The sequence below is a fragment of the Podarcis filfolensis genome, assembly GCF_964270895.1.
Source record: "Podarcis filfolensis genome assembly, chromosome: 12".
In the NCBI taxonomy this organism is placed as follows: Eukaryota; Metazoa; Chordata; class Lepidosauria; order Squamata; family Lacertidae; genus Podarcis; species Podarcis filfolensis.
In genome coordinates this window covers 42,891,482-42,916,662 of record NC_139614.1, presented here as the reverse complement: position 1 = coordinate 42,916,662, position 25,181 = coordinate 42,891,482, and the positions used below count along the sequence as shown (strand labels likewise).

The 25,181-nt window shown below is 43.0% G+C and overlaps 1 long non-coding RNA gene across 1 annotated transcript in view; it reads right to left on the bottom strand.

Annotated features, from left to right (window-relative positions):
• Window positions 1-25,181, bottom strand: part of LOC310746269 — a 467,056-nt gene that overhangs the window by 161,339 nt on the left and 280,536 nt on the right. The gene's annotated exons all lie outside the window — the stretch shown is intronic.

Genomic DNA, 25,181 nt, shown 5'->3' with positions numbered 1-25,181 from the left:
GAGAGAAGGCAAGCAAACTGTGAGGGAGATAAAACAAAAAAAAAAATTTCTTTCCAGTAGCACCTTAAAGACCAACTAAGTTAGTTCTTGGTATGAGCTTTCGTGTGCATGCACACTTCTTCAGATCTGAAACAGAAGTTGCCAGATCCTTCTATATAGTGAGAAGGTGGGGAGGGGTATTACTCAGAAGGGTGGTGGGAATGGGTGATTGGCAGATAGCTGTGATGAGCCTGTTGACGACTCTTAACGACTGCAATAGGTCTTACAGGAAAAAGCAAGGGATGAGAAGGTGCGGTACTTAGAGCATTCTTTGACACTGCCCTTCTTGGGGATTGGGATGTAGACGGATCTTCTCCAATCCTCTGGCCACTGCTGAGTTTTCCAAATTTGCAATTTGGTCTCTGGTTCCTCTGCCCCTTCGAAATCCAGCTTGCACTTCTGGGAGTTCTCTTTTTTATATATAAAGTATTTATTAGGGTTTTACAAAAAACAGAGATTTACAGAATAAAAAGAAAACAAGAAAAGGAAAAAAAGAAAAATACAAAAAATACAAAAATACATAGAAAGAAAGAAAATACAAAATACAAAAAACAAATAAGTAGAAAAAATTAAAAACAAATCCATTTTTTAATATCTTTAAGCTCATTTGCTTGTTTCCTTGACCTCTTCACACCTCCCTTTTTTGTATTCCCGTTTACATAGTCAATTCAGCAAATCCTTACCCTCTTTCATTTATCTTAACTCTATATCTTAACATATTATAGCTATATGTTTTCATCCATTATCAATCCATTTTTACATATTCTTATTGACCTTGTTGCTAATGCCACTTAATTTCAATCCAACATCATTTAACATTCATTAATTTTACAATATTTCTGGAGAAAGCTAGAGAGTTCCAGAAAGACATCTACTTCTGCTTCATTGACTATGCAAAAGCCTTTGACTGTGTCGACCACAGCAAACTATGGCAAGTTCTTAAAGAAATGGGAGTGCCTGATCACCTCATCTGTCTCCTGAGAAATCTCTATGTGGGACAAGAAGCTACAGAACTGGATATGCTACAGAAGCTACAGAACTGGATATGGAACAACTGATTGGTTCAAAATTGGGAAAGGAGTACGGCAAGGCTGTATATTGTCTCCCTGGTTATTTAACTTATATGCAGAATTCATCGTGCGAAAGGCTGGGCTGCATGAATCCCAAGCCGGATTAAGATCGCCGGAAGAAATCTCAACAACCTCAGATATGCAGATGATACAACCTTGATGGCAGAAAGTGAAGAGGAATTAAAGAACCTTTTAATGAGGGTGAAAGAGGAGAGTGCAAAATATGGTCTGAAGCTCAACATCAAAAAAAATGAAGATCATGGCCACTGGGCCCATCACCTCCTGGCAAATAGAAGGGGAAGAAATGGAGGCAGTGAGAGATTTTACTTTTTTCGGCTCCATGATCACTGCAGATGGTGACAGCAGTCACGAAATTAAAAGACGCCTGCTCCTTGGGAGAAAGGCGATGGCAAACCTAGACAGCATCTTAAAAAGCAGAGACATCACCTTGCCAACAAAGGTCCGTATAGTTAAAGCCATGGTTTTCCCAGTAGTGATGTATGGAAGTGAGAGCTGGACCATCAAGAAGGCTGATCGCCGAAGAATTGATGCTTTTGAATTATGGTGCTGGAGGAAACTCTTGAGAGTCCCATGGACTGCAAGAAGATCAAACACATCCATTCTTAAGGAAATCAGCCCTGAGTGGTCACTGGAAGGACAGATCATGAAGCTGAGGCTCCAATACTTTGGCCACCTCATGAGAAGAGAAGACTCCCTGGAAAAGACCCTGATGTTGGGAAAGATTGAGGGCACAAGGAGAAGGGGACGACAGAGGACGAGATGGTTGGACAGTGTTCTCGAAGCCACAAACATGAGTCTGACCAAACTGCGGGAGGCAGTGGAAGATAGGAGTGCCTGGCGTGCTCTGGTCCATGGGGTCACGAAGAGTCGGACACGACTAAACGACTAAACAACAACAACAACAACCCTCTGGTGTCCTTTGCAAAATCTTCTCCTTTTTATTTGGGGATCGAGGTTTAATGAGAAATGTCCATTAGGCTTCTGTGTGTCCACATTGCAAGAGATGGCGTGTTTGAGCGTGGAAGTGTTACATTTCTATCCATAACTGTGAACTAATGTCAGGGTTGCTCTGCCTGCATGAGCAGGAAAAATGGAATTACCCAATAAATGTGTGGAGAAGGGGAACATCCATAATAATATAACCAAACTCTTCAGTAGTCCATTATGTAATTTATTTTTTATCCTTCTCTGATGAACCAAATAAGTCTATTGGCCCATTTCTGCCATCTCTAGGCAATTCATCAGCCACTAGTGTAATGGGTTTTTTTTTACTTTTTATTTATTTAATTAAATAAATTAATGTATGGAAGTGAGAGCTGGACCATAAAGAAGGCTGGTCGTCGAAGAATTGATGCTTTTGAATTATGGTGCTGGAGGAGACTCTTGAGAGTCCCATGGACTGCAAGAAGATCAAACCTATCCATTCTGAAGGAAATCAGCCCTGAGTGCTCACTGGAAGGACAGATTGTGAAGCTGAGGCTCCAATACTGTGGCCACCTCATGAGAAGAGAAGACTCCCTGGAAAAGACCCTGATGCTGGGAAAGATGGAGGGCATAAGAAGAAGGGGATGACAGAGGACGAGATGGTTGGACAGTGTTCTTGAAGCTACAAACATGAATCTGACCAAACTGCGGGAGGCAGTGGAAGACAGGAGTGCCTGGCGTGCTCTGGTCCATGGGGTCACGAAGAGTCGGACACCACTAAATGACTAAACAACAACAACAACATTTATTTAATTGTTGCTGTTTTAAATTACTACAACCTGTCCTGGTGGAGGCTTCCATAGATGGAAGGATGGCAATATATATATCATTTGCAAATTAAAAGGAAAAGAAAATCAACTCCTGGGTCACAGCTAGTTCCGCGGTGACATCACCAGCAATTGATTGTGCCCTGCTGACTGTGACCCTAAGACAGCCCCATTGCTAAGACTTTACAGCAGAGCTGCTTCACTGCGCTCGGAGCTCCCTTGTTCAAAAGGCTTTGCTGTGTCTGTTAACCTTTATTTACCACATGCCCTGTAATGCCTCCTTTCAGGCTGGCTTTGTGAGACGCTCCTGGAAGCCACTGGAGTCTTTGTGAATCTGCTTGTTTAGGAATGTTGAGGCAAATCTTCAAGAGAATTGCAAATCCAATTGCAATTAATGTAAATGACAGACTTAATTTGCAATGTCTCAGCAAAGTCAACGGGAAAACAGGCAAGCCGGCAATGCAAATGAAATCACAGGGCACATTGTTTGGATTGACAAACCAGCAGCACAATCTCAAGACCTGCTGCTCCAGCGAGCAAAATGAAATATTGCTGTGAGCTGGGTTGTCTGATTAGCATGAATGTGTCTATCATTTGGCACAAGCCTGCGGTGGGTAGCCCTTTTCATCCTGAGAATCATGTTCCCTCTGATTCCAATGGCCAGCCAGGCTGGGCAGAGTCAGTCCATTCCTGTATTGCAAGGGGTCCTTCCACCTCTATAATTCTGTGATTCTAGGGCCTGAAGGTACTGGGAGCCACTGGGAGCCCACTGGGGTTTTACCAATACATCCATTTCCTTTCTAATACATATTCATTGCATGCAGCCATGTTTCCGTTCCACTGCAGTTTGGCTTCAGACAAAACAACATTATTTGGCTCACTGCTGTGTTGGAATGTTATGCAATTATGTTACCATTACATTGTGTTATTCCGCAGTGATCATTTTGGTGCAAAGGCCATTCATTTCAGAGCAAGGGAAACACAATGCAAATGCAGGGGGAAGTTGCTATCAATTGCATATACAGTCATACCTCGTTAAGTTTGCTTCATGTTACGTTCCTTCAGGGTTACTTCCGGGTTTCGCTGCTCATGCATGCGCAGAAGCGCAAAATAATATCATGCGCAGAAATGCCGAATCGCAACCCACGCGTGCGCAGACACGCTGCTGTGGGTTGCGCTCTTTTCATGTTGCGAACGGGCCTCTGGAACGGATCCTGTTCGCAACCAGAGATACCACTCTACTTTGCCTGCTGCAAACAAACACATGGATGCCGCAGTTCCTGAAACCTTCGGCTATGCATGTAGGGTCTATTCAGATCCTTAGCTAAAAGTATGGGGTTTGGGAGCAGAACCAGCAGGTTCTTCCTCCCCTCCAAATCTCTACAGAGGCCCCTGTGTGCATGGATGCACACAGATTATGCAAAATGGATTTATAAAATTGCAGAATTCACTATGCAACCCCCCCCCCCAAGAAAACCGCTGTATAATCCAGCTTTTCCTGCCACAGAATTGGAATGCCAGGGTAGTGAATTTTTAATTTCTTCGTAAAACGTGGACTATCCACTGGCCTGCCTATACCTACATTCACACAAGTGAATATCATTATCAGTCACGATTGCTCATTGATCAGTAGTTCAGGAATGTTCTGTGAGCCTTTTCCAAGTGAAGAGCAGGCTAAACATGCTAATGTTAAATAATAACAACAGCAATACTAATAATAATAAAAAAAATCATTGTTAGAGTTCACCCTAACAAAAAAAATTGAAGCGGCAGATGCAAGGATGAATAGTGCAGTCTTTAAAAATGCAGCAGATTTTAGGAGGGCGTAGCAGAGAAATTGCGCATCGGTTCCTGTGCTAAATTCCAAACACCGAGTTAAGCCTGCAACATCTTTTTCCCTTTCATTGGCGTGTTTGACTTTGAGGTTGGCGGCTGCTCTGTAGATCTGCGAGACTGTGACTCGCTGCTATATTAAAAAGGCTCCGGGGCACATTCTCTCGCACAAAGAGTGTAAAATATGCTCATTGAGAAAGGGGAGGAACCAATTGGCTAATGTGTATAGAGCTAGAGAGAGGGGCATAATTCACCATGTAGCCTGCCCTAATTGATGACAGGAGGACGGCAAACGTGATCTGATAGCAGCAGAGGATGGGAGCACGCTGAGTTACTTAATGGCTACAGGCCATCGCCTGATCATAATGAAGAGACTAATAAAAAGATAATTAATGATGTGCTTGGGATTTTTATTTATTCGCTGTAGCAGCAGCTAAGAAGGAACCCTGACAAAGGACCAGTGCAGGAATGTTCTGCGTAAAGCTGCCCCGTGATGATTCATGCATCGGCCACGGTCGTTCATGCATTGGTAACCTCAAGTCTTGATTGTTGCAATGTGCTCTGTGCAGGGCTGGGCTGGAGTGTGCAGCTGCTGCAGGGTGCTGTGGCTAGACTGTTAATGGGGACAGGATAACACCAGCCCATAACTCTGCTGCTCAAACGCTTGCACTGGCTACCCATGCGCTACTAGGCCAGGTTCAAGGTTCCTGTATTAATTTGCAAGGTCCAGGATACCTCAGGGACTGTCTGATCCCTTATATCCTGGCTCCATCGCTGATGTCTTTGGGGGAATCAGTGTTAGTTGCTCCCCATGACTTGAATTCACACCTCATAATAGCAACTGGGAGTCATGCATTCAGGATTGTGGGTCCAATTTTTTGTGGAACTCACTTCCAGGTGGGGTCAGGCAGGCTCCCTCTTAGCTGATCCTCTACCAATTTCTGAACACTGTTTTTTAATAAATAAATAAATAAATAAATAAATAAATAAATAAATAATAAAAGAAATCCCAACACACTTTAGAATTGAGTTCTGATTGTATTGTTTTAAATCACTTTTGTCTTATTGTGTTGTGTCTCTTGTGCGCTACTTAGAGACAGAGGTGATGAAGTGGCATACAAATGGTTGCAACAAAAGTAATAAATGAAGAGCTTCAAAATAAAAGTTCTGCCTGAACAAAAGAGTGGCAAATTTGGCAGCCAGCTATTCCCCTGGGTGAAAGGGTGGAAGACACTGGAATTGAAAATGGATGAGGATATTGTATGGATCATCTCCCGGTAGTAAAAAAATCCGAGTCCCCATTTTCTTACTTCCATGCGTCTCCTCCCATTTTTGCCATGGGATTAATGCATCATGGATATAGTCCCATGGCAGAGAATTGATTTGTTGACCTCAGAGTCCCTGACTGATTTATATTGTCTATGAGGCCCACTCACACTCGATACATGTTGGGTTAGGCTTTAGGAGACCCTGTGCTGCCATTAAGCTTACAGGGTGACCTTGTATCATTGGTCATCATCTTAACCCATATGCTGTGGGGGCAAGTGCCTATGCTGCCCTGAGCTCCTTGGGGAAAAGGAGGGATAAACATCCAATAACATAAATGGAAGGTGTTCTTCCCCTGTGATTTTATCCTTCTCACTTGGGCCCTAAAGCAGTCCAGTCATGATTCTCATCATCGCCTCTGCCAGAAACTGGTTTCAAAGCCACTTTGGGCTATGGTAGTCAGATCTGTTACTCTCCAGTTTAGACAGCCTCTTTCTCGCCACCCCCATCCCCCCCCCATACAACTGCAATTGAATTCACTTGGCTACAAGCCTCGTTAAAAAAGATGTGTATCAAAACCATCCTACTAGTAAATCCCTCATTTGCTTAGATCTCTCCAAGATCAATTGTGTAGCTTTCAAATAGGAGTGAATATTAAAGAGCTGATATCTCAGAGCCTGCAAAAGACTAGACTAGCTTACCAGCGCACTTCAAAGATTTAGCCACCTTAAGCTTCTATAAGAGAAGTTATTCCTCCCCATCGCCTTACACCGCCACAGGTCTTGCATACATAAGTACACTATGTTAAGAGGAGATAAAGCAGTGTGATGTTGGCAGCGCTAGTGGAGGTCAATCTGACAGCAGCAAAGTAAATATACGGATGAGAGGGTTGTTGTTTCCCATGTATGTCTCCTCCAGAGATGTAGTTGAAGCATGCTAACTCAGGGGTGGAGACCTATGATCCTCGAGATGGACTCCAACTCCCATCATCCCTGACCATTGGCCATGCTCCCTGGAGCTCATGGGAGTTGGAGTCCAGCAACATCTCAAGGTCTTTGGGCTATAGGGGTTAACTAAACATGAAGGGGCACAGGGGACCCCGGTATCCTCCCTCTGGTATCATTCCTGCCTTCCTCCATTTGGTGACAGGTGAGCATTTGAATTACTGAGCACCTGTGCTTCTGCTGGCTCCCACAGACCCATTTTCCACGAGGCTCCCCACACCTGAAGTTCACTCTTTAACCTTATGAGAGAGACTGGAATAGCACTGAGGGCAGAGCTAGTATGCTCATTCCTTTGCCCGTCCCACATCTCTTGACTTAAAGCCCTAATCAGAATGTCTGAGAAGGGCTAGGATTGGCAGATAGGTTGCATAGGAAGGTAAATTAGGAAACTGCAAGTCACCTGAGTTTTCTGGCTGTGGGATTTATTTATTTTAAGGAACAATCAATACATAAATAAACCATCAAATGATAACTAATGTGCATTCATTTCTGAATCAGCCATTATGGCTGAACAAAACATTGAGGAAAGGTTAATGGTACTGAACTGTAGCACTGCCATAACTTTCAGTTATGAAATCTCAAGCAAATTCAATGACCACACAAAAACACATTTTAAAAAACCCCTGCCTGTGGAAAGCTAGCACATCGGAGCACATTCTTCTAACCTAGTTTTCTCCTTGGCAACTTAGTTTTCTAAGTGTTGGGAGAACTTTTCATGTAAGAAGGTTAAAAAACATGACACCCCTCCCACTGTGAAATAGTACAAACCAAGCAAGGGAGTATCCTGCAGTTTTTCTGAACATGCAGATCATTTTTTATTGTATGCTGCAATGATCAGGAAAGAAAGCACGGGCAAATGTTTGTTACCGTTCTGCTGAACCCTAACTTTTTAAATTTAAGAGGTCATTTTACATCACTGCTTACATCAAGAGATCAACAGCAAAGCTCACCTCAGCCATCATCTAAATGAAAATGCCCATTATATACCCAAAGGCATGAAATTCTCTGGTGTGATGAATAAAACCATGTCGAGGGCACTGCTTGAGTCCCTGTGTTTAGATTTGCAGCAGTGTTGTTTTTCCAAGGCAAAGGGGCTAATGGGGAACATTGCATAATGCCAGTTCAGGAACTGACATCGGACTCAGCCAAGAACATTCTTTAGATAAAAGCATCAGAAAGCGTTCTTAATATTTTCATTTGTATTTCAGAAATGAAGTTCTTCGTCAGGGCACAAGCCAATTTCCAGAGTCAACCAAGCACAGCAGGAGATACAAGCCAACCCTTCTAGTATTCGAGCGATCTCATTAGAAGAAGAAGAAATTCTTTTAAAAAAGAATAAAGAATAAAGAGGGGCTTAAGAGAATTGAGCAATCTAAAGAAGAATCGCATTGATGGGAAAAAGTGTGAAGAGTAAAGACAGAGGACTAACCTGTTGGGTTGCATCCTACTCAGAGTAGACCCACTGGCATAAATAGACATCAGTTAGTCATGCCAATTGATTTCAGTGGGCCTGTTCTGGTCAGGTCTAGTATTGGATGCAACCCATTGTTCATCAGTTGCTGGGATCAAGTGGTGATATATATGCGCAAAGGAGCAAACACCAAATGTCCCAGGCAGAACTTCCACATCAGCGGAAACTGCAATGCTTTTCAGTGGCACATATTTCATATTCGTCTGTGAGTTGTCATAGAGATTTTAGGAGCTGTGAGGTGGAGATGGCACACGAGTTCAGCTCCCAACGTGTTAGACGGTATCAGTGCAGATGGTGAGGCCAAGCCAACTTCTGAAGAAGCTGTTTACAGTGGTACCTCGGGTTAAGAACTTAATTTGTTCCAGAGGTCTGTTCTTAACCTGAAACTGTTCTTAACCTGAAGCACCACTTGAGTTAATGGGGCCTCCCGCTGTTGCTGTGCCGCCAGAGCACGATTTCTGTTCTCATCCTGAAGCAAAGTTCTTAACCCGAGGTACTATTTCTGGGTTACGGAGTCTGTAACCTGAAGCGTATGTAACCTGAGGTACCACTGTACTTCAGCAGGATTGTGTACTTCAGCAGGTGGCAGTGGTTTCAGCGATACAGTTGCTGCAGCAGGAGTGTCAGGTTGAAGGGGGCAGTCCAATCAGTGCACCCTAGAGAACAGGAAGCTGGGAGAGATGAGCCATTGGCCTGATTCACAGGCTCCCCTTGTGTTCTTCTGTTTTCATCATTTTGCTGTTTGCCTGGAGTTGCAAAAAAACAAAAACAAAACGAAGGTTGACAATATTGTGACAGGTACTTTTGTCACTCACCGGGAATATATAATAGCTGCAGGGCCGGCCCACTCATGAGGCATAGTGAGACAGTTGCCTCAGGCAGCAGGTTGGGGAAGAGTTGGGAAGGGCGGCAGATCTGTGCCCTGAGGAGCACGCTACATGGCTTGCTATCTCCATTGCTGCTGCTCAGGCCTCTTTTTTTCTTCCCCATCTCCAAAGAGGAGGGAGGCTTTGGTAACTTTGGTGGGTCGCGGTGAGGACGTGGTTTGGGCAGGCGGTGGCAGCTTCAGTGAGCAGCAGCTAGTGTAAAAACATGATATCAATTTAGGAAGTGAAGAAGTAAAAGAAAAAGTTACCTTAGGATGGGCATCTCCAAACTTGACCCTCCAGATGTTTTGGGACTACAGTTCCCATCATCCATGACCACTGGGCCTGTGTGATAGGGATGATGGGAGTTGTAGTCCCAAAACAGCTGGAGGGCCGAGTTTGGGGATACCTGCCTTAGGAAGTGTTCCATAGCCCAACCTCTGTCCCAGGTGTGCTAAGCTGTCTGTTCTAGTGAGTTCTTTGAAGTCTCGGTTGAACTGATGTTTGCTTATCAAAGCTCTCCGTGTTTGTGGGTTTGCATGTGCATTTTGAAAGCACCAAACTTTCCAGAACATTTTAAAGAAAAGAAACCCTCAAGCTGCTCATTTCCCCCCCTTGGTAGATTTTTAGAAAAGAATTTGTTGGGAAAGGACAGATTAATGGCTACCTGCCACTTCTAACAGCAAATTTTTACTTCATTCGTTCCTAACTGTGGCGTTTTAGCCCTGAGACTGAGCTAATGGTTCATAGTCAGACACCAATTTATTTGACAAATACTCTCCCCTCCCCCCCCCCCGCATGTGAACTTTTGGTGAACAATTTGCGATATTTTCTTTCTTTCTTTCGGTGAGGCTTCCATTACCTTTGATGGCTATCCCCTGAACAGTTGTGGATAAATAATTAAACGAAACACAACCTTTCAAAATGTAGTAAAAAATAATAAAAAATCATAGTGTCTCACACAGCTCTGACACTCACTAACCCCAGGGGATGCTATTTGAGCTAAGCATAGAATCTCACTGTTCAGCTGAATAGTGCATTCAGGGACATGCGCAGGTTGGAGTTAACAGCAACCTTGAAGACATAGGGGGCTATAATTTCCCAAGTTTGTAAGAGTCTCACTACGACTAGGGTTGCTTGAAGAATTTGATCTTTGCAAACTGAATTTGATGCAAACTGACCTGATCTGACCCTCCTGAACGAGGATCAGAACATAACTAGTCCTTCATCACATTGCACACTTCTCCACACGTTGCAACACGGTTATTAACTCTTTAGAAATGCATATTTTGATATCATAATTATGTTTCGACTAGGGGCTACCACTCCTTCTTGCGCCTCCCTGCTTATCCCCCTGCACACCTGGCAAGCTCCTCCTTCCTTTACACCTCACCCACTCCCTTGCTTATTTCCCCTCCAGAGCTCATCACACCCCTCCTCTCACAGTTTGCTTCCCTTTCCATAAAACATCGCTGCAGCTGCATTTAACAGAGTGGGGAGGCCCTTTATAGAATGGTTTGACAAACTGCTCTGTGTAGCTCCTCACCCCCCACTATAAAACTCACCTGGGTGACCTGCTACCCCCTCATCATGCTGTAGGTGGTGCGGCTGCCTCTTGGTAGCCGCATGAACTGCTACGTGAAGACAACCTTACATTTTTATGCGTATAGGAAGAAATGCTTATTTCGAGAGGAATGCACATTTCTGGTGCATATTTCTTTTTCTTTTTCCAAAATGCAGATTAGTGTGTGCATGAGATGGAATGGATTTATGCATGAGCACATGAGATCCTTAAGGTATATTTTAAAACTGGTTTTTAATATTGCACTTTTATATTGTTGTGAAATGTCCTGGGACCTTACTATAAAGGGTGGGTAAGAAATCCATTAACAGCAATAATAATGTTCAAATCATGCAATATATGGAGGAGGAGGGGAAACCAACTGTAAAATAGGTCCCAATTTAGTCCTTCATGAAATCATTTCAAGACTTTGTTCATCTTAATTCAGGATGTGAGGATAATCAGAAAACCATAAAATGTATTTGTATTGGCCATGCAGACCAAAAAAAGCCCCCCTTTTAAAGATCTTGCCTTTCATTTTCCCTTGCATACAGATCTGCAATATTATTAGCATTCAATAGATAAGCTGTGAGTCTCCAGCAGCCCACAACCATCATGCTTCTTTGGCAGGAAGTTAATGTTATCCATCAAAGGTGGCAGCGCATAAAACTCGCTTGTGGAATTCTAACAAGAAGCTGGAGACTGTGGGCAGGAGGACTGGACTGCCCACATAGTCAATCAATATTTGCACACAAAAACAGTCCTGTGCTAAACCAGAGCAATTCATCTTTCGCTGAAAAAGCCTGTTGTCCTGACAATTATTATTATTATTATTTCTGCTTAACTGTCCTCCTCAGTTCCTTAGCTCTTCCTTGACACTTCTGTTAGGTGATACCATGCTGTATTCAGCCTGAACATCTGCAATCAGAAGCTGCCTGCAATGACCAAGAAAAAGAACCAAATGGATCCTTGCTCATTGCCCTGGGATCAAAGGATAAGCATTAAAGGTACATTACTTTACCCTCTCTGTAGCTGATCCCTTATGGAAGTTTCCCATGCTGTAATACCTAGCTCTAGGAACATTGGAAACTGCCTTATACGAGTCAAACCATTGGCCCATTTAGCTCAGCATTGTCTACACTGATTGGCAGTGGCTCTCCTGAATTTCAGACTGGGGAGTGGGCTTCTGCAGCTTTTGGGATGGCAAGCTGATTTTCTCTGAAATTTCTGCCTGTATTTTAGTTATGAAATGATGAGGTTTATATTGTTCCTTGCTTGTGCTCTTTAATAAATAAGTTGCGTCCCTCCATTGTTTTCTGGCTGTACAGTCATACCTTGGAGGTCAAACAGCTTAGTTCCCAAACGTTTTGGCTCCCAAACGTTGCAAACCTAGAAGTGACTATTTCGGTTTGCAAACTATTTTTGGAAGCTGAACGTCCAACAGAGCTTCCGTGGCTTCTGATTGACTGCAGGAGCTTCTTGCAGCCAATCAGAAGCCGTGCTTTGGTTTTCGAATGTTTTGGAAGTCGAATGGACTTCCAGAACGGATTCCATTTGACTTTCAAGGTGCGACTGTACTTCTTCCCTTGCCGCCACAGCTTGTGCTTGCAGTTCTTTTCTAGCTTCTGAGGCCCAACAACAACAACCACAACAAATTTATATGCCACCCATATGGCTGGGTTGTCCCAGCCACTCTGGGCGTCTTCCAGCAAATTAAAAAATTATAAAATCACATTAAAACATCACACATTAAAAACTTCCCTACAAAAGGCTGCCTTACAAAAAAAATCTATACAATTTTTTAAAACAAGGACATATCTCACAACATGTTCCTTGTGTACTTTAAAATGAGTCTCGCAGCTTTCCGTAGTTTCCTAGTGTAATCACTTGATTTCCTTGGACACTGAAGGAAATGTGATGTGGCTGGAAAGCGTTGGTGAGCCATGGGGTTCATTTTAAAAGTTGTGGGAAAGGTTGTGGTGCGGGAACACCTAACAGGGCCTGGAAGGAGATGTGGGGATCTTTTTTAAAAGTGCAAAAGGAAAGGAAACAAAATGGCACCTCTCTTTCTTGCAGCTTGATTGGATGAGTGGAGTTCAGAGTACAGGTCAGCAGCCTTGTGTCTCATGCAAAGTCTGGATGTACCAATGAATTTGGGCTCATAAAGCTCTACCCTTGGCAGTCTTCATACAGAAGTGCCTCCACTTATGGAGAAGGAGGTGCTGAGGAAAATTAAATTATTCCCTTAGTTTGGTGCTACACATTATTCATTCACTTGCCGTGTTTAATGAACCAATGCAAACAAGTGCAAGTACTGGCTTCTTGATGCTTCATTAGATCTGTCCCTAGCGGCCGCCTTGTCTGTCTGTTTGCCACCTGTCCATTTTTTTAAGGTTATGTTTCTTCAGCTCAGCCTAATTTTAAAGGCACACACACGAAATGAGTCAACACATCCAAACCTGCTATGTTTCTAAGGGCATGGGATTCCAATCAAACAAGTTTTTAAGTTATTTTGGTGTTTCGTCAAGGCATCCCACATTAAGCTCCAGAAAGGATGGAGGAAATTGTGGCTCTCTAAGATGTCATTGGGCATCCCAGCCAGTCCCAGCTGGCATAAATGGTCAAGGATTATTTGTGGACCAATCACATCTGGAGGGCCTCAGGACTTCCACCTCAGAACTATAGGGTTCAATTCCCATTGGGAACTGGGAAACTGGCACATTTCTTTTGAAGGAAATGCTCTAATGTTTCATCACTGGGAAACACCTGCCAGTCAAAGATGAGATTGCAAGGCTAGATGGAGCAATGATCTGCTTAGTGTATGGCAGCTTGCTATGTTCCTGCCTCCCATAGTTAAGTTTATTTTCCCTCTCAAACCATTGTTAATGCACTGGGATGGGTTCACTCGTAACACTAAACCATGGTTTGTTAGCTAAGGAATCAGCACGGTCTGCGAAGAGTTTGAGAGCCAGATGGAGAATATTTCCTTCAGAAAACCTATTAATTGAGCATTCATTCTGTTTTGCTTGCACAAAGTTTCCATAAAAGTTAAATTATTTCTGGTCTTTATTGAGCATTTTATGCTGATTTGTTTTTCAGCCACTTATACAACAATGAGCATTCATCCTCCATTCCTTATAATTTGCCAAGAGGATGGGTTGCAGCTCGGAGACACAGCATCCGGTTTGCCCAAGTCCAAGGTTTAATCCCCAGTGGCATTTCCAGGTAGGACAGAGGAAACGTCCCATCGGAAACCCTGGACTGCTGCTGCCAGTCAGTGCAGACAGTATATGGCTACATGGACCAAGAGTCTGTCTCAGTATAAGGCAACTTCCTTTTAGCCATCCATGCACCACACACTCTTCAATGCATTTTCCCATCACTTCCCAAACCACAAAAATGCATGATTGTTTTTTCCTCTCTTTTTAAGTAGATTTTGTTGTGCTAGGTAGACAGAAGCTTTTGATCCCCTTAATTGCACAGGCCTGAACTTCTGGTATGCAGTTTGAATTCATCCTGCGAAATCCTGACAGCCTAAAGGAATCTCTGTGCAGACATATGAAGCAACTCTGTATTTTCCTATTCAGGGCTTGCACTTCTGTTTCCTAGGTACTGAGCTTCCTACAGTCCAGGGCTGATGGTAAGGAAGGCACCAAGCGATAAAATCAGAACAATGGATATCTATATATATTCTGTATGTATATTTGCCTCTTGCCTTGGAATGCTTGGTTGTACTTTGAGATATGGCTCTCCCGCAGCCAATGTTTCCACTTTACACGAACTTGCGATGAAATCTCAAACAGCACATTTGTGATTCCCCCAATTTTATTGCCATGGCAACTGGTTGCTGTCACGCAGATAGAGCCAAGGAGCCGGTAGCAGTGGAGTGATACGATCAGCAATTTTACTCTGTCCACCGAATCCTGACCTGGCGAGGAGACTTCAGCACTGACAAGAGAGACCAGGGTGGGGAAAAAGAAGACACACAAAAAGATGCCTGGTGCTAATCAAAGCTGCTTGTAAGAGAAGTGCAAATAATGAATGCCAATCATCAGGAGCTAATGAACAACTTGTTTGCTATGTTCTGCAGAATTGTAAAAAAGAAATTTAAAAACGCCATGCTTGAGGCAACAGTAATTTGCTAAAACAAAGCACTTTTTTTTTAGATTCAACTGATCAAAATTCACAGACAGGAGGAAGAGGGGGAAGGGATCGCCGATCTCTGTGCTCCTGTGCTGTGCCAATCACCTGGCAAGAGTTTTAGTTGATACTTATTGATGTTCTGTCCAGTCAAGGAGAAATTGCAATAATTTAGCAACAAGACTGGCACACCAGAACTCCCACCCCTCAAATACCTTCCTAACACCTTCCTAATCCAGTCAGACATGGGTGTGTGTGTGTGATCTGTCTATTTAAATGCATGCCCATTTCTGTGCACACTGAAAGACACATTATTCTATTTATCTTTTTCATTTATATCCCACATGGTTTCCCCCTTCCCCATTTTATCATAGCCACAACCCTGTGAGGTAGATAAGCCAGAGAGGTCACACAGTGAGTTTCATGGCTGAATGGGGATTTGAACGCTGGTCTCTCAGGTCCCGGGCCACACTCGCTCTGAATAGGATGGAGATGCTGGTGTGTATCCACCTTCAGTGTCAGGAGCCCAGGTTCCCAGCTTGATAACACAGTAAGTGTAGTTAATTAAAAAGGACAATTTATTATCAAAACAAACAGATAGCTCCGGATGGCTCTAACACAGCCTCTGACATCATCAATCAAGATGACCCTTCTGAAGACTCCTTCTGGTTTCTACAGAAGACAGAGAACTTTCATGTCTTATGTCTCTTGCTTTGTTTCTGGTCTAACAGCCCTCCCCTTAGGCAACTTTGAGGAGGGATTGGATTAGCTCCCCCCTCCCTTTATGGCAAACTACTTCCATCTCTGTTCGCTCCTGTTTGAACTTCCTGAGAGCTTTGACTGGGTTCCAGCCCGCTCTTAGCCGTTCCCTTATCACCAGGCATTCCAAGGGGCGGGGGAGTTGGCACTAGTGCTGTTCATCCTGCATGAAAGTTAACTCTGTTCCTGGCTGTTCTTCTGTAGGCTGCAAACCTCCACTGGGAGCTGACTACAAACCTTCACTGGGAGCTGGTTCATTCCTGACATTCAGCTTCCTAAATTCCGATGTTCATGTTATCCTGCCCTTCCGCCACAGAACTCAGGGAGACAAACATGGCTCCGCCAAACTCACGATGAGCTGCCAGCACCACCACCACCCTCATTGTGATGGCTGCTTGGCTTGAGTGGTGATTGAGGCCATGAGATGCCCATCTTGCCCCCTGGCACTGGACATGCATATTCTAAGGTCAGAGGCTGGGAGATAGGTGGAATAGCCCATAGAAAACATGGTGGTTTGTTATTAGCCACACAGAGCTGTGGTGTCATTTGCCTCTCATTGCCACCAAATGTCCAGCATTGGTGAATTAACTCAATGGTTTGAGTGCCGCCATTAAATTTCACCTAAAGCTAGGGTGTCCAGATGTATTACTTTACAGAGGACAGTCCTCTGTTTGGAGACACTGTCTATTTCTGGAGCTGTCCAGTCCAAGTGAGAGGTAAAGATATAGGGCCATCTATATTGAGAGAGCAGAGCCCTGCAATCTAGACTTGGCACCTGGATAGCAGTGTGACCAAGCCCACAGTTCTCCTGGTTATATGCTTCCTCACTATAGGAATTACATTTCTATTCAAATTCTGCTTTTTATCTCCCCTAAATTTGCATTTGTACATGTAAATTACCACATGCAGATTTTCTACCTCCTCTTTGACGTCCCTATTTGTTGATGAGGAAGTGACCACTCTGCTTAGAGCCAAATTTGGAGGCCCCTCCCAGCTCAGGAAGTAGAGTTTCAAGAAGTAATTAGTTGAAGTTTCACAAATTTCCTTAGGTGGGTTGGAGGCCACTAATCCATAGCAAACCTTACTGGGTGGGTACAAATCTTGCAGAAAACCAATAGGCACAACTCAATTAACACACCTCCCAAGTAATTACAGGTTTTTTTGTTGTTTTTTTAAAGAAGAAGAAGCAATAACACTGAGCAAATTATTGGGGAGCATATTTTTCAGCCCTCCTCCGTGCATCATTGAAATGTGTTTCTAATGCCACTCTTAATTCACCAAGTTCAGCTGGGTGTAACGCAGGGGCATGTGACCTGACATTCTGTTGACTCTTAGATTAGCCCAATATCTGCAGCTTGCAACGTTATTCAATCACTAAGCCTTTCTTAAAGTGTTCTTGTGGTTTTAAACCCTGTGGCAGGAACCTAATGTTTTATAGAGTAACAGCCTTTCAGATATCAGATCTATTAAACTCTTAAGGCAGTCTCCAAAATCTGATAACAGCTATGCTATTGTGTTTCAACACAGTTAAATACTTATTGCTCTTTATAACCATATTTTGCAAGAGAGAGAGTTTGCTTGTTTTAAGGGTGTGCATTGAATTCACAATGAATTCAATCACATCCCAAATTTAAAGGTGAAGTGGAATGCCTCAGAGATGTTTTGAGCTTGCCAGAAGTGAAGGGGGAACTCTACAGGATGGCATAAGTCAAAAGAGGCACCACTGAAGTGCTTCACGGCACCTTGGTGATGTAGACATTTTAAAAAATTGCTGCAGGAAAGCATCTGCTGAAGTGAAAGTAATGTCTCTAAGCTTGCCATAATTCCAGATTGCTAGGATGGGATGCCAGGGAAAGAAAGAGCAAACACCAAAATAAGGAGAGAGGGAAATCCATTGTAACTATCCCATCAAGCTTGTAATCAGAGGGAACGATTTCACATGGAAAGCAAATTCTTTTTAGTTTTCTTTTCAACCACTCCTGCAATCAACCGTAAAGGTGTCTAGCACAAAAGAACTTGGACCTATCTGTCTGCAATTGGGCAGGATCTTCATCTCTCCCAGGTCTGCAATTCTGAGTTAAGTTGCTCACAAAACATGTGGGGAAATTAAGTGATTTCCACTCTAAAACTGTAACTTCTGCCTTTGTGGAAGAAACTTCTGTAGCTATCTTCCTGAAACTTGGCACAATTCAGGCCCTCAGAAGGGCAGATCTTGCTGGCAAATTTCATTCAGCTTTTCTCAAAAGGTTAAAAAAAAAAGCTATATAGTGGAACCTTGGTTCCCAAACCTAATCTGTTCCGGGAGTTTGTTCGATTCCCAAAATAGTTCGGGAACCAAGGCGCAGCTTCTGATTGGCTGCAGCAGCTTCCTGCAGCCAATCAGAAGCTGTGGAAGCCACACCAACTGTTCAGCTTCCAAATAACACTCAAAAACCAGAACAATTAATTCTGGTTTTCGTTCATTTGGGAGCTGGAACGTTCGGCTCCTAAGGCGTTCAGATGTAGATGATGGGGGGTAGGGTGGTTTTTTTTTGAGGGAGCACATTTTTTAGGTGTCCAACAGACAAGGTCATGGACCTGTTCACATTTTTTTTAATAGCCATAAAAAATGGCGTGGTGTGTGGCCTGGCCCATACACCGAGCTTTCACAACTGCAGCTTGGGATGTATTTCTGGCAGTGAAATATTTTCAGGTTCTAGCATATCCTTTGCCAACCACAGTGGCCATTGGGCCTCCACAACAGGAAGAGTTTCAAAAGGCTTTAAGGCTAGGCCGAGGCCTTTACCAAGCAACAAGGTCTTCCAGTTTGTTTCTCAACTTTGAACTTGCTGACAGCTGCCTACAGCTCAGCCCTGATATATCACTAATAGTGACCACATTCCTTTTTTTATGTTCCTAGCAAAACAGGTTCATTGGGATTTTTTAAAAAACGCTCTCCCAAACCTGCTAAACCTGCTGGGTCTTGGACATGCAATCATAGCTGTATCATACCACTTTTGTTCTCTGAAAGAATTGTGAGTTATTTATTTCATTTGTGAATTGTTTCCCATGAGGCAAAGCAATTGTGACTCACATATAAAAACATACATATTATAACATGACAGCTCAGTCTCCTAGCAGTGAATCCAGAGTTTTCAGTGCTTACCTAGGGTTCAGTTTCCTTGGAACAAAGGTCAGTGGAAACTGTGGTGTCTTTAAGATATATGGTTTTATTTACACATATATACAGCCTGGGCGTAAGATGGAAGGGCTCATGGTATCAACACTCCAAAAGATCTTGCTTCTCTATTAGTCACAGCTTTGGAGCCAGCACAGAGCAAACATTTCTCCATGCTCAGCTCACCCACAGATGTGAGGGGGGAAAGGCCCATCCATTTGTTCTACAGCACAGAACAGCTTCTTGGGTTATGCTAATTGTGGTGATTAACTAGACAGCTGAAATCCTTATATGAGTAAAGGGACTGGTTTTGAAAGCTTGTTCTGATACATGGAAGGGACTTAGGGCATCATCGAGACTAACCTTCCCAAACTCATAACAGTGTTCAGAAACAGGTAAAACAATTACATATATAAAAAACAATTAAAAATTAGAAATATGAAAACAATTTGAAATGAAACAGCAACAGCACTGTTATGTACTGAGTTGAATAGGATCCAAAATGCAGCAGTCTGATTGGTCCTAGAACAATAGGATTCAGAATGCAGCAGTCTGATTGGTCCTAGAACAATGCAGCAGTATGATTGGTCTGCAGGAGCCACCCAATCCAGCTCCAGATGGAAGTGAATCCACAACCTGATTGGCCTACAGGAGAATTCCAGAATTAGCCAATCACGTGCAGCCCATTGAGTAAATAATGTATATAAAGCAGATACTTTGGGGGAAACTATCATTCCTCCTCACCACTATGAGCTGAATAAAGAGCATGAAATCCCCTCTCGACTCCGAGTATATTTCAAGCACATACCTAAAATCAAATCCAAGAGACCAACTTGGATAAAGCTTTTACAAGGCTTGTTGAAAGAGGACTGTGTTTAGCAAGTTGCCAAAAAGGCAATGGAGATGGTCCCATCTAATAAGAGGTAGGAGGGAATTGGGAAGATCAGGTGCCGCCACACCAAAGGCCTTAGAATAATGTGGAGCTGACCTCCTGACAGAACGGTATTTGCAGAAGGCCCTTTCCTGCAAAACTCAATGAACAGCTGGGCATGTGGGGCATGAAGTGATCTTTTGGGTATCCTGGCCCCAAGCTTATGTAGGGCTCTGTATGCCAACACCAGCACCTTGAATCGAGCCTCTTTCCCTATGCCTGCCATGGTAGGAGAAGACCTATCTTGAAGGGCTCTAAGAAGAACCAGGAAAGTATCTGCACATCTACTCAGAAGGCCGTGGTGTCATAATAGGGATATAAAGCATTGGGCTCATTGTCAAACCAGACAGCGTGTAGAGCTGGCCTCCTTTCAAAGTGAAGCACCTGGCTGGTTTTATCAATGACTTCTCAACAATCAATAAAAACTCTGACAAGAGAAGTGCTCTTTCTTGCCTGTGTAGCAATAAAGATTCACAGCAGCATCTTTATTGCTAAGTATGATGGCAATTCTTTCATGCCCAACCACAGCAACCTTTCTGGGGAAAGTCATAGGTGGATTTCCAAACAGCAAAATCAGAAAGGGGTATATCAAAGGTACTGTTCAAGATGCTGTCTCCCATGTGTCTGATAAAGGGAATCCAAAGGAACTAGGCTACTTATTGTAGAACATCTGATTTAGTCCTAGAGATGTACTCATGAGCCTCCACTAGGGATAGGGGACAAATTTGGTGTTGTTTGTATTTTAACACGGAACTACCTAATTCACACTTCTTGAACCAATGCATGGTCTCAGTAACTGTCCCCACAAAAATCCATAATATGTGGGAGATTGTTCTTCTTGCTCAGTTGTTGCTGTTGCTATTTTGTCTTGAAGCAATTTGAAAATACAATAAAACACTCATAAAGCAATTGCACGTATGAAAAAAATTGCATGTATAAAAACAGTTTTAAAAAATTCACATATGCAAAACCATTTTGCACTCATCTCCCCTCGTATATCATAGTCATTATCCCATGCTGACACAACAGCCATTTTGTGTTACGAGATGTCCCCCATGGCAGCCATTTTGTGATTCCAAATATGTCCACTGGCTGACAACCCCTGCCTTAGAGAATCCATCTGCTCATATTTATCACTTGTCAAGTATAGCATTCCACAAAATGAGAACAACTGTGGCAAGAATCAGGGTTATGAAATGATTGTCCAGATAATTTTTGTATAGGTATAGCTATTAAAGAAATGCTTTGACTCATGATGTGCCTGGTGAACTTAATGATGGATGCTCATCAAGGCTTTTTAAAAGAAACAAACTTGTGCACTAAATCTTTCTTTCATTTTCTTCTCTGTGATTTCCTGACCATTTCCACTATGAGCATCTGAGACCTTGAAGCTCCTCTCCCACAGCCGGATAGCAGTCAATGGAAGCACATAGCTCACCCAGAGACAGTCTCCCCAATATGATGAGATGTATTGCATTTCTATTTGAAATTACAGCAATTATTTCAAAATCTGCTTCTATACATGAAAGCTGTGCACCGGATTCAGCTGATTCCTGAACCAAATTGGGCTGATTCAGAGGGGTCCAGGCTTTGTCCGAGTCAGGTGGAGACAACCTAATATCATCCTGGGTCACACATTTGGCTTCCTGGATTTATCCAGGGTTGGCAGACAGTGGGGCATCTGGTGTAAAGAAGGAGCTTTGGCTATGCATGCCTCTTCCCATCAGAGGAACATGCAGGTACAGTCACAGCAAGCAACACTGAACCCTCTGCTCACTAGTGGTTGAGTAGTGGATTCAGTCCTGCAAGCTGAAGGTTTCTTCTTTGAAACAGCACCCAGAAGATCAGACCTCTTGCTTTCTGCAGTGTGGTCCTGGTGCTGAGACACAGAGTCTCCTTCCCCCCCCCCCAACCGTTAGTTTAATTAGAGTTTCAACCCCCTCTAACTGAACATTAACTCCACCCTGAATTGCTTTAGGGCTGGATCCAGATAGGGCCAGGTGTTCCTCGGGTTGGTTCAGGCCTGATGAGGTCAGGAGGGCTGTGTACATACAAAAAGGAAATACGCATTTCCTTTACACACAGCCCTGTTCAGGGAAGTTTTTAATGTGGGACATTTTAGTGTAATTTTGGTCTTTGTTGGAAGCCGTGCAGAGTGGCTGGGGAAACCCAGCCAGATGGGTGGGGTACAAATATATTATTATTATTATTATTATTATTATTATTATTATTATTATTATTATTATTATTATTATGTTTCCGTGGTCTTCTCCTTTCATGGTGATGCATTTCTCAATTTTTGGTGATGGCTAAGTGTCTGCATGTACCTCTCCCCACAGAAAAGAAGGCAAACAGACAGAATTACAAATGTGAAACATTCATGCAGAAAAACAAAATAAACATGACCAAGCAATTCCATCCTACAGTAAGGCCGTGGGATCCATTTTAAATTCTCATTCAAAATGGACATTAGTTTGTGCCTTAAGATGCAATTTCAAAGTCTGCCAGGAATGGCTGAGTAGTCTAGAATAAGTCCATCACTGTTAAAACAAAACAAAACAAAAAACCTGCAGCCAAATTTCCCGAAACATAAAAGAGCACCATTCTGACACAGCTGTTTGAAAAGAAGGTTTAATTAACAAACGCTGATAACATTTACAGCTTCCAAAGAACTTCAAAGGCTATCAAGGAAACCAGGAGAATTCTGAATGAGAGAATTTGACTCAAAGCATTCTATAACGATTCCAAACCTGAAAGCATTATTCTCCCCCTTCTTTTCAGATGCCTAATTTAGATTATATACCAGAAGCCTGTAATAAACCTCCCACCAAGAAATAATAGTACTTGGTATACGTATGATGGGCTGCTCAACTCCCCTTTTAAATACAGCCCCTGGCTCTCAGCCAGAAACAAAATAACACAAAATTCTTCTGTGGCAGTTGCAATGCTAAGATCACAATACTATTTTCTTAGGTCATACTCACACGGCACATTTAAAGCACTAGGATACCACTTAAATCAGTCATGGCTGGCCCCAGATAACTTTGGGAGATCTAGTTTGTTAAGGGTGCCAGGAATTGTTAGGAGAGTTACAATTCCCACAGTGGTTTAACAGCCAACCCCTCTTCCCAGGGACCATAGGAGCAAACTCCTAGGGGCTGAAGGGTCTTTGGCCCCCCAAAAAAAATATTTGAAGGGGCTGCCCCCCCCCAAAAAAATTGATGGGCATTGCCATTCAAATGTTGCATGAGCACTGCGTTGTAATTGATTATGTGGGGCAGGGCTTACCTGCCCCCTGCAATATACTATTCAAGTTAGCACCCCTGCCAGGACAAATAAGAACGACAATGCATTCAAAAGCTTGCTCACCCTCATTCAACAAATAAACAAACAATGTACCAATTACACACTGAGACCTGCTGTTTTTTATTTTTGCAGTCACTGATCCTAATCCACAGGATTCTATCCACACACAATTACTGGCAAGTACCGGTAGGCATGATAGATCTGATCCCATTAAGTGTAGCAATGGTAAATTGTCACAATACAGCATACCTGCCATTTGAAGGATGAACCAAACGACTGGATCTTCAGCATCTGGGTGCATTGTCATGAGGGATGGAAGGGTCTGTCAGCTTTGGTTCTCTTGCTTTCTAATTTCCCAGTCCTAAATTCAGTTCTCTACATTTTGCATTAAAAATCCTCGTGAGTATTCATACCATTTTTGTGCAAATTTCTCCTAATAAACACTTTTTATATGCAGTTTGACTGTACATATTTTTGTGATTCCCCCTAATATAATGCATTTTGCATGTTATTTTCTATAACATCCTTATTATTACACACATTTTTCCCTAATATATGCATTAGCTGGAGAGCTGCATCACAAAATTAAGATAAGTGTGGATTTCTAAGGATAGCTGTGTTTCAGTTTGTATATTGTTTCAGAAAGTGTGAATTTGATAGACTGGGCTTTAAATATGTACTGAGTCTGGTTTCCTCCCTTGTCCCTAATTGCACTTAATAATCCAGTCTTTACTGAGTTTGGAATGTGGCCTTAGAACTGCTGAATACTCAGTATCTGAACCACAGAGGTATTTTAGGTGAGAGTGCAATTTGTTTTAGCTAGAGTGAGCAGTGGGTGTGCAAAATCTAACAGCTGTTGGGGCAGATGTTTCACCTATTCAGCAGTGATGACAGGTGATGGTGATGCTGGAGAAGAAACAGAGCAATTGCAAGAGGACTCCAGCTTGAAGGCATTAAACCATTAAGATGTAACCCTAACAGTCGAGCCAAGGCGGAGCAGACTAGTTTATGATCTTCTCTCCAGCAAAGTTCAGCTAGATGTCCCCACACTGAGAACGTACACATTTGCCAACATCCCCTGGAAGAAGACAGAGTAATTATTCAAATATAACAATAGAACAACTGCTAAATAATAGCCAAATTATGTAAGTAAGGGGAGGTGAATACTGAATTCACATATAAGAGGGAAGCATCTGTCTAGGGCATGTAAACAGCTGCATTCTGAGACAAGGACTGGGAGAAAATTCTTCCTTCTTGCTAAGTTAGCCTGGGACATGTGAACCCAACATGCAACCCCAGCCTCTGCTGTCCTGCACATCAAGCCTAGAGGGACCCCTTTCCCCCGCTCCAATGACCCCCAAGCCAAAGACTGTGGAAGATGACTCAAGAGTACGCTTAAACAAATGATGCCTCAAGGTGCCTGCCAATTATGTTCTGAAATTCTCTTGCCTGTCCATACTGAACGCCATGCTAAGCAAGAGAATTAAAAAATAATAATTGGCATTATGTTAAGTACATACACCCAAAGTTTATCAAAGAACGACACAGTGTGGAGTAGGCAAAAAAGAGGAGTCTTAAGGGCCAATGAGGGCCCCACTGCAAAATGCTTGCACAGCCACCAGAAAGGGCAAAAGTCCCATAGAGGGAGGAGTATTGGTGCTGTAAAGGAAATTTACAGGGGTCAGGAAGTCTTAAATAGCAGCCTGATTGCCCGCTTCCTATTGAGCACTCTAGCCCATGATATCCTGAAGACCTTCTCCAACTCGCATCTTCTCCCCAAAGGGTGTGCATAGCAATTTGACCCCCATTAAAGAATGGGAGTGGCATTCTCTACAGGAGACACCCATCTTTTCCCTGTCCACATGACATCCCTGAAAGATAGTAATGTAAAATGAATCACAGTGCAGGATCAACTACGAACATCTGTTTGAAGGTCTAAAAAGAGCACCCATGTCTATCGTTTTTCAATGCGACTGGGAATCCTGGCAAAGCAGAGCTCCTCTCTA